A 15,196-nucleotide genomic window follows, 5' to 3' on the forward strand; every position below is an offset into this window, starting at 1 on the left:
GAGTTTAAGTCCATGTCGCTAACCGTTCAAACACCTGGTCCAGGTGCTGTAGATGGGCAGTGAAATCAACAGAAAAAATTATTATGTCATCAAGATAAACCAACAATGATTCCGCTATTTGACCATTCAAACAATGATGTATAAGCCGTTGGAAAGTGGCAGGTGCATTGCATAGACCAAATGGCATGCGTTCAAACTCGAACAGTCCGAGGAGAGTTGTAAATGCAGTCTTTTCACGATCGTCCGGGTGCACCTCCACTTGCCAATACCCACTAGCGAGGTCTAAGGTCGAAAACCATTCAGATTTGCTCAGACCAGTTAGGGTCTCTTCGATTCAGGGGAACGGAAAGGCGTCTTTATGTGTAACTGAGTTTAACCTCCGGTAGTCTACACAAAAGCGCCAACTTTTTGCGGACTAACACTATAGGCGCTGCCCAGGGACTGCAGCTTTCCTTTATCACTCTCTGTTCAAGCATACCTGAAAGCATGCAGTGTCTTCACTTCCTTATGCAACAGAGGCGGGATGGGTCGGTATCTCTCCCTGGTAGGGGCGGAATCTCCAGTCAGTATCCTGTGTTGCACAACACTGGTCCTTCCAAAGTCCTCATGTTGTGCAAACACCTTCTCCCACTTCGCCAGCAGGGCGCGTAGCTGCACCTGTTGCTGCTCAGACAGATCCGGCTTATCACTCAAATCCCTAACTTCTGGGGACAGTTCTGGATTGGTTTGGGCTGTGGCATCAATGAGTGACACTTCTACCACACCCTCCTCTACTAGAGATAAACACAGATCCTCAGCTCCATGCACATCACTATCATCAACACAGAACAGCTGCCCTAGCTTCTCAAATCGTTTTAAGGAAATACTGTAGGAATGGGGGTTATAAACACGGAGGGGCAGCCTACCTCTGTTCACCACGACCAGTGATTTTGCCACGCCAACTGCCGGTGCAGTTGGCGTGGCAAAATCACTGGGCGCAGTAGTTAGCCCTGCACCAACATCTCCTTTGGGGGATATGTAATACTAGTCTTCGAGGCCAATCTCACGTGGCCTAGCAAGCCATCTTCAGCAGCAACAGCTTCTATACGGGAACATGTAGCAAAAGCTTCCCTCCACACCTTTTGCTTTTGAAGATGCCGAAGAGTAGAGGTCTTAGGACATTTAAAAACGGCATCCCAACAACCCACGATTAGATTCATACCTATTATGAAGGGGTGTGTACAGTTTTGATCCGCAACAATTACTACTCCTCTTTCGGGAACTTTAACACCCTCTACCTCAAAATCAAGAACCGCATAGCCGATATAGGGGATTTCCAGGCCATTAGCTGCTCTTAGACGAAAAAGGGTAGGGGTCCTTTCGAGCTTAGCTTCGGTAAAGTGAGCATTAAATAGGCTTTCGGACATTAGCGTCACTTGGGACCCGGTGTCTAAAAGTCCTGGCAGAATAGTGCCTCCAGCATCTACTTGTATTGTGGGGCATTGACCTACAAATGTTTCTGGAGCCCTGGATGATGTTGGCGTGGTGGCCAGCCCTGCAACTCGGATCTCAGCAGCAGGGACATTTAGTTTAAATCCGGTGCATGTGTAGTTGCAGTGCTGAATTTTTAGACATAATGCATGTTTGGTTTTGGAGTTATGTTTATATAACTTGTGTTTATAGTATGACAGTTATACTGTTATATTGAGTAAAAAAAACTAACTTGTGTCTTTGCAAACCTTACAAAAGAAAATGTTACTAGTAAAACTCACAAAGATACATTTCTTCATGCATTATTAGAAAATGTTCATGTGTAGTTTTGAAGTTATGTTTATATAACTTTCATATATAGTATGACAGTTATACTGTTATATTGAGTAAAAAAAACTAACTTGTGTCTTTACAAACCTTACAAAATATTGTTTCCCAGTAAAACTCACAAAGATACATTTCTACAGACATTATTAGCCATTTTGTATGTGTGGTTTAGGAGTTATGTTTAAATAACTGAAATTGAGTGTGACAGTATACTGTCAAAGTGAGTAAAAAAAAACTAACTCGTGTCTTTGCAAACCTTACAAAAGAAAATGTTACTAGTAAAACTCACAAAGATACATTTCTTCATGCATTATTAGAAAATGGTCATGTGTAGTTTAGGAGTTATGCTTAAATAACTGTCATTTTGAGTGTGGTAGTATAACTGCCACACATATTGAGTTATAAAGTTAAGTGTAAAACCTAATTTTTGTATTTGCAAACCTTACAGAAACAACTGATTCTTGTAAAACTCACATAGATTCAATATTAAAGGCATTTTAGACATTTTACATGTTTTGTTTAGGAGTTGTGTTTGAATACATTAGTATTGCTTTTTTCGTTAAGGCAAGTCCAAACGGCAGGAGGCCACGGGGAAGACACAGGACACATTGGGAAGATTATATCAGCTGGCTGGCCTGGGAACGCCTCGGGATCCCCCGAGAGGAGCTGGACGAAGTAGCTGGGGATAGGGAAGTCTGGGCTTCTCTGCTTAGGCTGCAGCCCCCGTAACACGACCTCGGATAAGCGGAAGAAAATGGATGGATTTAGTATGAGTAAAAAAAAACTAACTTTTGTTTTTGTAAACATTCAAAATATATTTTTTTTAGTAAAACTCACAAAGATACATGGAGTTTAAATAACTGTCATAGTAAGTAAAACCTATTTTTTGTATTTGAAAACCTTACAAAAACAACTGATACTAGTAAAACTCACATGGATTCAATATAACAGGCATTTTTACACATTTTGCATGTTTGGTTTAGAAATTATGATGGAACACATTTTTATTGCTTTTTTCGCATTATCTCAGGATTATAAGAATATTACTGTCACATTGAGTAAAAACTACTTTCTGTGTTTGCAAGGATTAAAAAAGCATATTTTTCGAGTAAAACTCCTAAGGATGCATTATTTCAGGCATCATTAGCCATTTAGCATTTGTAGTTTAGGAGTTATGTTTAAATAACTGTCATATTAAATGTAACAGTATACTCTCATATAGAGTAAAACCTATTTTTTGTATTTGCAAACCTTACAAAAACAACTGATTCTAGTAAAACTCACATGGATTTAATATTACAGGCATTTTTAAACATTTTACATTGTTGGTTTAGGAATTATGTTGGAATACATTTTTATTGCTTTTTTCGCATTATCTCAGGATTTTAAGAACATTACTGTCATATTGAGTAAAAAACTACTTTTTGTGTTTGCAAGCCTTAAAAAAAGCATATGTTTCGAGTAAAACTCACAATAATGCATTATTTCAGGCAATAATAGCTCATTTTTATGTGTAGTTTAGGAGTTATGTTTATTTACTGTTATATTGAGTGTACTTGTCATGGTGAAAAAAACCTAATTTTTTTTATTTGCAAAAATTTCAAACACAACCGGTTCTAGTAAAACTCACATGGATTCAATATTACAGGCATTTTTACAAATTTTGCATGTTTAGTTTAGAAATTATGATTGAATACATTTTTATTGCCTTTTTCGCATTTTCTCAGGACTTTAAGAACATAACTGTCATATTGAGTAAAAAAATACTTTTTGTGTTTGCAAGCCTTAAGAAAGCATATGTTTCGAGGAAAACTCCCAAGGATCCAATATTTCAAACAATATTAGCCATTTTGCATGAGTAGTTTAGGAGTTATGATTAAAAAACTGTCATATTGAGTGTGACAGTTTACTTTCATAAAGAGTAAAACCTAATATTTGTTTTTGCAAACCTTACTAAAACAACTGATTCTAGTAAAACTCACATGGATTCAATAATAGGCATTTTTACACATTTTGCATGTTTAAGTTAGAAATTATGATTGAATACATTTTTATTGCTTTTTTTGCATTATCTCAGGATTTTAAGAACATTACTGTCATATTGAGTAAAAAATACTTTTTGTGTTTGCAAGCCTTAAGAAAGCATATGTTTCGAGGAAAACTCCCAAGGATCCATTATTTCAAACATTATTAGCCATTTTGCATGAGTAGTTTAGGAGTTATGATTAAAAAATTGTCATATTGAGTGTGACAGTTTACTTTCATAAAGAGTAAAACCTAATTTTTGTTTTTGCAAACCTTACTAAAACAACTGATTCTAGTAAAACTCACATGGATTTAATATTACAGGCATTTTTAGACATTTTTCATTGTTGGTTTAGGAATTATGTTGGAATACATTTGTATTGCTTTTTTCGCATTATCTCAGAATTTTAAGAACATTACTGTCATATTGAATAAAAACTACTTTTTGTGTTTGCAATCCTTAAAAAAGCATATGTTTCGAGTAAAACTCACAAGAATAAATTATTTCAGGCAATATTAGCTCATTTTTAAGTGTAGTTTAGGAGTTATGTTTAATTTACTGTCATATTGAGTCATGGTGAAAAAAACCTAATTTTTGTATTTGCAAAAATTTCAAACACAACCTAATCTAGTAAAACTCACATTGATTCAATATCACAGGCATTTTTACACATTTTGCATGTTTGATTTAGGAAATATGATTGAATATATTTTCATTGCTTTTTTCGCATTATCTCAGTATTTTAGGAATATTACTGTCATATTGAGTAAAAAGCTACTTTTTGTTTGCAAGATTTGAAAAAGCATATGTTTCGAGTAAAACTCCGTAGAATGCATTTTTTGAGGCATCATTAGACATTTTGCATGTGTAGTTTAGGAGTTATGAATAAATAAATGTCATATTGAGTGTGACAGTTTACTTTCATGAAGAGTAAAACCTAATTTTTGTGTTTGCAAACCTTACTAAAACAACTGATTCTAGTTAAACTCACATGGATTCAATAATACAGGCATTTTTACACATTTTGCATGTTTAGTTTAGAAATTATGATTGAATACATTTTTATTGCTTTTTTCGCATTATCTCAGGATTTTAAGAACATTACTGTCATATTGAGTAAAAAAAATACTTTTTGTGTTTGCAAGCCTTAAGAAAGCATATGTTTCGAGTAAAACTCACAAGAATGCATTATTTCAGGCAATATTAGCTCATTTTTAAGTGTAGTTTAGGAGTTATGTTTATTTTACTGTCATATTGAGTGTACATTGTCATGGTGAAAAAAACCTAATTTTTGTATTTGCAAAAATTTCAAACACAACCTAATCTAGTAAAACTCACATGGATTCAATATTACAGGCATTTTTACACATTTTGCATGTTAGATTTAGGAAATATGATTGAATGTATTTTCATTGCTTTTTTTGCATTATCTCAGTATTTTAGGAATATTACTGTCATATTGAGTAAAAAACTACTTTTTGTGTTTGCAAGATTTGAAAAAGCATATGTTTCGGGTAAAACTCCGTAGAATGCATTATTTGAGGCATCATTAGACATTTTGCATGTGTAGTTTAGGAGTTATGAATAAATAAATGTCATATTGAGTGTGACAGTTTACTTTCATAAAGAGTAAAACCTAATTTTTGTGTTTGCAAACCTTACTAAAACAACTGATTCTAGTTAAACTCACATGGATTCAATAATACAGGCATTTTTACACATTTTGCATGTTTAGTTTAGAAATTATGATTGAATACATTTTTATTGCTTTTTTCGCAGTATCTCAGGAGTTTAAGAACATTACTGTCATATTGAGTAAAAAAAATACTTTTTGTGTTTGCAAGCCTTAAGAAAGCATAAGTTTCGAGGAAAACTCCCAAGAATCCATTATTTCAAACATTATTAGCCATTTTGCATGAGTAGTTTAGGAGTTATGATTAAAAAACTGTCATATTGAGTGTGACAGTTTACTTTCATAAAGAGTAAAACTTAATTTTTGTTTTTGCAAACTTCACTAAAACAGCTGATTCTAGTAAAACTCACATGGATTCAATAATACAGGCATTTTTACACATTTTGCATGTTTAGTTTAGAAATTATGATTGAATACATTTTTATTGCTTTTTTCGCATTATCTCAGGATTTTAAGAACATTACTGTCATATTGAGTAAAAAATACTTTTTGTGTTTGCAAGCCTTAAGAAAGCATATGTTTCGAGGAAAACTCCCAAGGATCCATTATTTCAAACATTATTAGCCATTTTGCATGAGTGGTTTAGGAGTTATGATTAAAAAACTGTCATATTGAGTGTGACAGTTTAGAGTAAAACATAATTTTTGCTCTTGCAAACCTTACTAAAACAACTGATTCTAGTGAAACTCACATGGATTTAATATTACTGGCATTTTTAGACATTTTGCATTGTTGGTTTAGGAATTATGTTGGAATACATTTTTATTGCTTTTTTCGCATTATCTCAGAATTTTAAGAACATTACTGTCATATTGAGTAAAAACTACTTTTTGCTTGCAAGATTTGAAAAAGCATATGTTTCGAGTAAAACTCCGTAGAATGCATTATTTGAGGCATCATTAGACATTTTGCATGTGTAGTTTAGGAGTTATGATTCAATAAATGTCATATTGAGTGTGACAGTTTACTTTCATAAAGAGTAAAACCTAATTTTTGCTCTTGCAAACCTTACTAAAACAACTGATTCTAGTTAAACTCGCATGGATTCAATAATACAGGCATTTTTACACATTTTGCAATTTTTAGTTTAGAAATTATGATTGAATACATTTTTATTGCTTTTTTCGCATTATCTCAGAATTTTAAGAACATTACTGTCATATTGAGTAAAAAACTACTTTTTGTGTTTGCAAGCCTTAAAAAAGCATATGATTCGAGTAAACTCACAAGAATGCATTATTTCATGCAATATTAGCTCCGCCGGGTGGCGGGGCTCTCCCTTAGAGATAGGGTGAGAAGCTCTGTCATCTGGGGGGAGCTCAAAGTAAAGCCGCTGCTCCTCCACATCGAGAGGAGCCAGATGAGGTGGTTCGGGCATCTGGTCAGGATGCCACCCGATCGCCTCCCTCGGGAGGTGTTTAGGGCACGTCCGACCGGTAGGAGGCCACGGGGAAGACCCAGGACACGTTGGGAAGACTATGTCTCCCGGCTGGCCTGGGAACGCCTCGGGATCTCCCGGGAGGAGCTGGACGAAGGGGCTGGGGAGAGGGAAGTCTGGGCTTCCCTGCTTAGGCTGCTGCCCCCGCGACCCGACCTCGGATAAGCGGAAGAAGATGGATGGATGGATAGATGGATGGATGGATGGATGGATATTAGCTCATTGTTCTGTGTAGTTTAGGAGTTATGTTTAATTTACTGTCACCCTAATTTTTCTAATTGCAAACCTTTCAAACACAACTGATTCTAGTAAGACATACATTGATTCAATATTACTGGCATTTTTACACATTTTGCATGTTTGGTTTAGGAATTATAATGGAATACATTTTTTTTTTTGCTTTTTTCGTATTATCTCAGGATTTTAAGAACATTACTGTCATATTGAGTAAAAGACTACTTTTTGTGTTTGCAAGATTTAAAAAAGCATATGTTTCGAGGAAAACTCCTAAGGATGAATTATTTCAGGCATCAATAGCCATTTTGCTTGTGTGGATTAGGAGTTTTTAAATAACTGTCATATTGCGTGTGACAGTTTTACTGTCATTATGAGTAAAACCTAATTTTTGTATTTTTAAACCTTATAAACCTCCTGATTCTAGTAAAATTCACCTTGGAGTTAGGTTTATAACTTTTCATATTTAGTATGACAGTTATACTGTCATATTAAGTAAAAAAAAAAGAAAAAAAAGACTTGTGTCTTTGCAAACCTTACAAAATATTTTTTTCCAGTAAAACTCACAAAGATACATTTCTCTTATTAGCCATTTTGCATGTGTGGTTTTTAAATAACTGTCAGATACAGAGACAGAGACAGTATACATGGGGAAGGCGTGGCGCAGTTGGGAGAGTGGCCAATCCAGCAACCTGAGGGTTCTTGGTTCGATCCCCACCTTCTACCAACCTCGTCACGTCCGTTGTGTCCTTGAGGGAGACACTTTACCCTTGCTCCTGATGGGTTGTGGTTAGGGCCTTGCATGCCAGCTCCCGCCATCAGTGTGTGTGTGTGAATGGATGAATGGAAAAATAGTGTCAAAGCGCTTTGTGTACCTTGAAGGTAGAAAAGCGCTATACAAGTATAACCCATTTACCATAGTGAGTAAAACCAAATGTTTGTATTTACAAACCTTACAAAAACAACTCATTCTAGTAAAAGTCACACAGATACAATATTTTAGGCATTTTTAGACATAATGAATGTTTGGTTTTGGAGTTATGTTTATATAACCTCCTTTCTGAGCCGCCACCTTATCGTGGTAGAGGAGTTTGCGTGTCCCACTGATCCTAGGAGCTATGCTGTCTGTGGGCTTCTATGCCCCCTCGTAGGCTCTCCCAAGACAAATAGGTCCTTGGTGAGGGATCAGCCAAAGAGCAGCTCAAAGACCTTTATGAAAAGTACAAATCGAGGTCCTAGATTTTTCCTCGCCCGGACGCGGGTCACCGTGGCTCCCCTGTGGAGCCAGGCCCAGAGGTGGGGCACGATGGCGAGCGCCTGTTGGCTGGCTCAGCTCAATGAAGCAACGTGGTTCCCTCCTCCAATGGGCTCACCACTCATGGGCTGGGTTATAGAGGTCGGGTGCAGTGTGAGCTGAGCGGCAGCCGAAGGCAGGGCACTTGGCGGTCCGATCATCGGCTACATAAGCTAGCTCTTCTGACGTGAAATGTCACCTCGCTGGGAGGGATGGATTTAGTAACGACAAAAAAAAATGATTCTAGTAAAACTCACATGGATACAATTTTACAGGTATTTTTAGACATAATGCATGTTTGGTTTTGGAATTATGTTTATATAACTTTCATATGTATTATGACAGTTATACTGTCATCTTGAGTAAAACTGACTTGTGTCTTTACAAACATTACAAACTATGTTTTTCCAGTAAAACTCACAAAAATAATGTTTTCCAGGCATTATTAGACATTTTTCACGTGTGGTTTAGGAAATATGTTTAAATAACTGTCATATTGAATGTGGCAGTTATACTGTTATTATGTGTAAAACCAAATTTTTGTATTTGCAAACCTTGCATAAACAACTGATTCTAGTAAAACTCACATAGATTCAATATTACAGGCATTTTTAGACATTTCACATGTTTGAATACATTTTTATTGCTTTTTTCGTTAGGGCAAGTCCGATCGGCAGGAGGCCACGGGGAAGACCCAGGACACATTGGGAAGACTATGTCTCAGGCTGGCCTGGGAACGCCTCGGGATCCCCCGAGAAGAGCTGGACAAAGTGGCTGGGGCTTCTCTGCTTAGGCTGCTGCCCCCGCAACCCGACCTCGGATAAGCGGAAGAAAATGGATGGATTTAGTATGACAGTTATACTGTCATATTGAGTAAAAAAACTATTTTTCATAGATTCAATAATACAGGCATCTTTAGATGGATTGCATGTTTGGTTTTGGAGATATGTTTATACAACTTTCATATTTAGTATGACAGTTATACTGTCATATTGAGTAAAAAAAAAAAAACTTGTGTCCGCAAACCTTACAAAAGATTATTATTCTAGTAAAATTAACAAAGATACATTTTTCCAAGCATTATTAGCATTTGTTGTTTTGGAGTTATAATGCTTGCGTTGAGAGGCGACGGGCTCGGGTGGCAATTCTTGTTGCCCCCCGGCTCAAAGCCTGCACGTTGGAGTTCAACCCAGTGGACCAGTGGGTAGCTTTCCTCCGCCTTCGGGTGGGGGGACGGGTCCTGACTGTTGTTTGGCCTTACGCGCCAAACGGCAGCTCAGAGTACCCACCCTTTTTGGATTCACTCGAGGGAGTACTGGAAAGTGCTCCACCGGGTGATTCCCTCGTTCTACTGGGGGCCTTCAACGCTCATCTTGGCAACAACAGTGAAACCTGGAGAGGCGTGATTGGGAAGAATGGCCGCCCGGATCTGAACCCGAGTGGTGTTTTGTTATTGGACTTTTGTGCTCGTCACAGATTGTCAATAACAAACACCAAGTTCAAACATAAGGGTGTCCATATGTGCACTTGGCACCAGGACACCCTAGGCCGCAGTTCCATGATCGATTTTGTAGTTGTGTCATCGGATTTGCGGTCTCATGTTTTGGACACTCGGGTGAAGAGAGGGGCGGAGCTTTCTACCGATCACCACCTGGTGGTGAGTTGGCTGCGATGGTGGGGGAGGATGCCTGACAGACCTGGCAGGCCCAAACGCATTGTGAGGGTTTGCTGGGAACGCCTCCGAAAGAACTTTGAACATGTCACGAGGGAGGCGCTGGACATTGAGTCTGAGTGGACCATGTTCCGTGCCTCTCTTGTCGAGCCGGCTGATTGGAGCTGTGGCCGCAAGGAGTTTGGTGCCTGTCGTGGCACCAAACTCTAGAACCCGCTGGTGGACACCAGCAGTGAGGGATGCCGTCAAGCTGAAGAAAGAGCCTATCGGGTCCTTTTGGCTCATGGGACTCCAGAGGCAGCCGACAGGCCAAGCGAAGTGCGGCTTCAGCGGTCGCAGAGGCAAAAACTCGGACATGGGAGCAGTTTGGAGAAACCATGGAAAACGACTTCCAGACGGCTTCGAAGCGATTCTGGACCACCATCCGCCGGCTCAAGGGGGGGGGGGGCAGCAGTGCACTGTAACAACGTGTATGGTGAGGATGGTGCGCTGCTGACCTCTACTGCAGCTGTTATTGATCGGTGGAGGGAATACTTCGAAGACCTCCTTAATCCCACCAACATGTCTTCCTATGAGGAAGCAGTGCCTGGGGAATCTGTGGTGGGCTCTCCTATTTCTGGGGCTGAGGATGCCAAGGTAGTTAAAAAGCTCCTCAATGGCAACGCCCTGGGGGTGGATGAGATCCGTCCGGAGTTCCTTAAGGCTCTGGATGCTGTGGGGCTGTCTTGGTTGACAAGACTCTGCAACATCGCGTGGACATCGGAGGCGGTACTTCTGGATTGGGAGACCGGGGTAGTGGTTCCTCTCTTTAAGAAGGGGAACCAGAGGGTGTGTTTCAACTATCGTGAGATCGCACTCCTCAGTCTTCCCGGTAAGGTCTATTCATGTGTACTGGAGAAGAGGCTACGCCGGATAGTCGAACCTCGGATTCAGGAGGAACAGTGTGGTTTACGTCCTGGTCGTGGAACTGCGGACCAGCTTTATACTCTCGGCAGGGTCCTTGAGGGTGCATGGGAGTTTGCCCAACCAGTCTACATGTGCTTTATGGACTTGGAAAAGGCATTCGACCATTTACCCCTGGAAGTCCTGTGGGGAGTGCTTAGAGAGTATGGGGTAACGGACTGTCTTATTGTGGCGGTTCGCTCCCTTTGCAAGAGTCAGAGCTTGGTCCGCATTGCCGGCAGTAAGTCGGACCCGTTTCCAGTGAGGGTTGGACTCCGCCAAGGCTGCCCTTTGTCACCGATTCTGTTCATAACCTTTATGGACAGAATTTCTAGGCGCAGTCAGGGCGTTGAGGGGATCCGGTTTCGTGTCTGCAGAATTAGGTCTCTGCTATTTGCAGATGATGTGGTCCTGATGGCTTCATCTGGCCAAGATCTTCAGCCCTCACTGGATCGGTTCGCAGACGAGTGTGAAGTGACTGGGATGTGAATCAGCACCTCCAAGTCCGAGTCCATGGTTCTCGCCCGGAAAAGGGTGGAGTGCCATCTCCGGGTTGGGGAGGAGATCTTGCCCCAAGTGGAGGAGTTCAAGGACCTCAGAGTCTTGTTCACGAGTGAGGGAAGAGTGGATCGTGAGATCGACAGGCGGAACGGTGCGGCGTCTTCAGTAATGCGGACGCTGTATTGATCCGTTGTGGTGAAGAAGGAGCTGAGCCGGAAGGCAAAGCTCTCGATTTACCGGTCGATCTACGTTCCCATCCTCACCTATGGTCATGAGCTTTGTGTCATGGCCGAAAGGACAAAATCACGGGTACAAGCGGCCGAAATGAGTTTCCTCCGCCGGGTGGCGGGGCTCTCCCTTAGAGATAGGGTGAGAAGCTCTGTCATCCGGGAGGAGCTCAAAGTAAAGCCATTGCTCCTCCATTTTGAGAGGAGCCAGATGAGGTGGTTCGGGCATCTGGTCAGGATGCCACCCGAACGCCTCCCTAGGGCGGTGTTTCGGGCACGTCCGACCGGTAGGAGGCCCAGGAAGACCCAGGAAGACCCAGGAAACGGGAAGCTTATCTCTCCCGGCTGGCCTGGGAACGCCCCAGGATCCCCCGGGAGGAGCTGGACGAAGTGGCTGGGGAGAGGAAAGTCTGGGCTTCCCTGCTTAGGCTGCAGCCCCCGCAACCCGACCTCGGATAAGCGGAAGAAAATGGATGGCTGGATGGATGGAGTTATGTTTAAATAACTGTCATAAAGAGTAAAACCTCATTTTTGTATTTGTAAACCTTACCAAAACAACTGATTTTAGTAAAACTCACACAGATTCAATATTACAGGCATTTTTAGACATTTTGCTTATTTGGTGTAGGAATTATGATGGAATACATTGTTTTTGCTTATTTCGCATTATCTCAGGATTTTAAGAACTTTACTGTCATATAGAGGAAGCCAAATACTTTTTGTGTTTGCAAGCCTTAAAAAAGCATATGTTTCGAGTAAAACTCACAAGAATGCCTTATTTCAGGCATTATTAGCCATTTTGTATGTGTAGTTTAGGCATACTTGCCAATACTCCTGGATTTTCCAGGAGACTCCCGAAATTCAGCGCCTCTCCCGAAAACCTCCCGGGACAAATTTTCTCCCGAATATCTCCCGAAATTCAGGCTGATCTGAGTGAGGACAGCCTGTATTCACATCTGCTTTCCCACGATATAAACAGCATGCCTGCCCAATCACGTTATAACTGTAGAATGATCGAGGGCGAGTTCTTGGTTTCTTATGTGGGTTTATTGTTAGGTAGTTTCATTAACGTCCTCCCAGCGCGGTAACAACACAAAACAACAGCAGTCACGTTTTCGTCTACTGTAAAGCAGTTTGTCTGCCGTAAACAGCAATGTTGTGACACTCTTTAAACAGGGCAATACTGCCATCTACTGTACATGCATGTGTGCCAATAACATCCAGGGCTTTTAGAGAGTGCAGTGCACAACTGCGCACACAACAAGGAGACAAAGCAGAAGAAAGCGGAAGATACAGCCATGGCGACGCCGACGACGAGTAAGATGAAGAAACAGGCATTTTTAAACATAATGCAGGTTTGGTTTTAGGGTTATGTTTATACAACTTTCATATTTAGAATGACAGTTATACAATCATATTGAGTAAAAAAAACTAACTTGTGTCTTTACACCCATCACAATTTTTTTTTTTTTTTCAGGAAAACTCACAAAGATACATTTCTCCAGGGATTATTAGCCATTTTTTATGTGCGGTTTAGGAGTTACATTATGTTTAAATAACTGTCAGATTGAATGTGACAGTATACTGTCATAGTGAATAAAACCTACTTTTTGTATTTGTAAACCATACCAAATTACCTGATTCTGGTAAAACTCACATAGATACAATATTACAGGCATTTTTAGACATAATGCATGTTTAGTTTTGGAGTTATGCTTATAATACTTTTACATTTGGTATGATACTGTCATATTGAGTAAAAAAAAACAAATTTGTGTCTTTATAAACATTACGAATTATTTTTTTCCAGTAAAACTCACATAGATACATTTCTCCAGGCGTTTTTAGCCATTTTACATTGGTTTAGTAGCTATGTTTAAATAACAGTCAGATTGAATGTGACAGTATACTGTCAAAGTGAGTAAAGCCAATATTTTGTATTTGCAAACCTTACAAAAACAACTGTTTCTAGTAAAACTCACATGGATACAATATTACAGGCATTTTTATACATAATGCATGTTTGGTTTTGGAGTTATGTTTATATAACTTTCAAATTTAGTATGACGGTTATGCTGTCATATTGAGTAAAAAAAAGTAACTTGTGTCTTTACAAACCTTACAAAATATTTTTTTCCCAGTAAAACTCACAAAGATACATTTCTCCAGGCATTATTAGCCATTTTGCATGTATGGTTTAGGAGTTATGTCTAAATAACTGTCATATCAAATGTTGCAGTTATACTGTCATTATTAGTATGACCCAAGTGTTGTATTTGTAAACCTTACCAAAATATCTGATTCTGGTAAAACTCACACAGATTCAATACTACAGGCTTTTTTAGACCGATTGCAAGTTTGGTTTTGGAGTTATGTTTATTTAACTTTCATATTTATTATGACAGTTATAAAACTTGTGTCTTTACAAACCTTACAAAATATTTTTTTCCCAGCAAAACTCACAAAGATTCATTTCTCCAGGCATTACTAGCCTTTTAGCATGTTTGGATTAGGAGAGATAACTGTCAGATTGAATGTGACAGTTATTTTTAAAACTGTCCTAGTGAGTAAAACCAATATTTTTATTTGCAAAAGTTACAAAAACATATGATTCTAGTAAAACTTACATGGACACAATATTACAGGCATTTTTAGACATAATGCATGTTTGGTTTTGGAGTTATGTTTGTATAACTTTTACATTTAATATGACAGTTAGTTATACTGTCAAATTGAGTAAAAAAAAAAAACTAACTAGTGACTTTACAAACCTTACAAAATATTTTTTTTCCAGTAAAACTCACAAAGATACCTTTCTCCAGGCATTATTAGCCAATTAGCATATTTTGTTTCGAAGTTATGTTTAAATAACTGTCATTTTGAATGTGGCAGTTATACTGTCATTATGAGTAAAACCTATTTTTTGTATTTGTAAACCTTACCAAAATACCTGTTTCTAGTGAAACTCACATGGATTCAAAATTCATGCATTTTTAAACATAAGGCATGTTTGGTTTTGGAGTTATGTTTATATAACTTTCATATTTAGTATGACAGTTATACCATCATATTGAGTAAAAAAAAAACTAACTTGTGTCTTTACAAACCTTACAAAGCATTGTTTTCCAGTAAAACTCACACATATACATTTGTCCAGGCATTATTAGCCTTTGAGCATGTTTGGTTTAGGAGTTATGTTTAAATAAATGTCATTTTGAATGTGGCAGTTATATTGTCATTATGAGTAAAACCTAATTTTTGTATTTGTAAACCTTACCAAAATACATAATTCAGGTAAAACTCATGTATAAAAAATATTACAGGCATTTTTAGACATAATGCATGTTTTAGTTTGGAATTATGTTTATATAA

Source organism: Nerophis lumbriciformis, linkage group LG25, assembly GCF_033978685.3.
Source record: "Nerophis lumbriciformis linkage group LG25, RoL_Nlum_v2.1, whole genome shotgun sequence".
NCBI lineage: Eukaryota > Metazoa > Chordata > Actinopteri > Syngnathiformes > Syngnathidae > Nerophis > Nerophis lumbriciformis.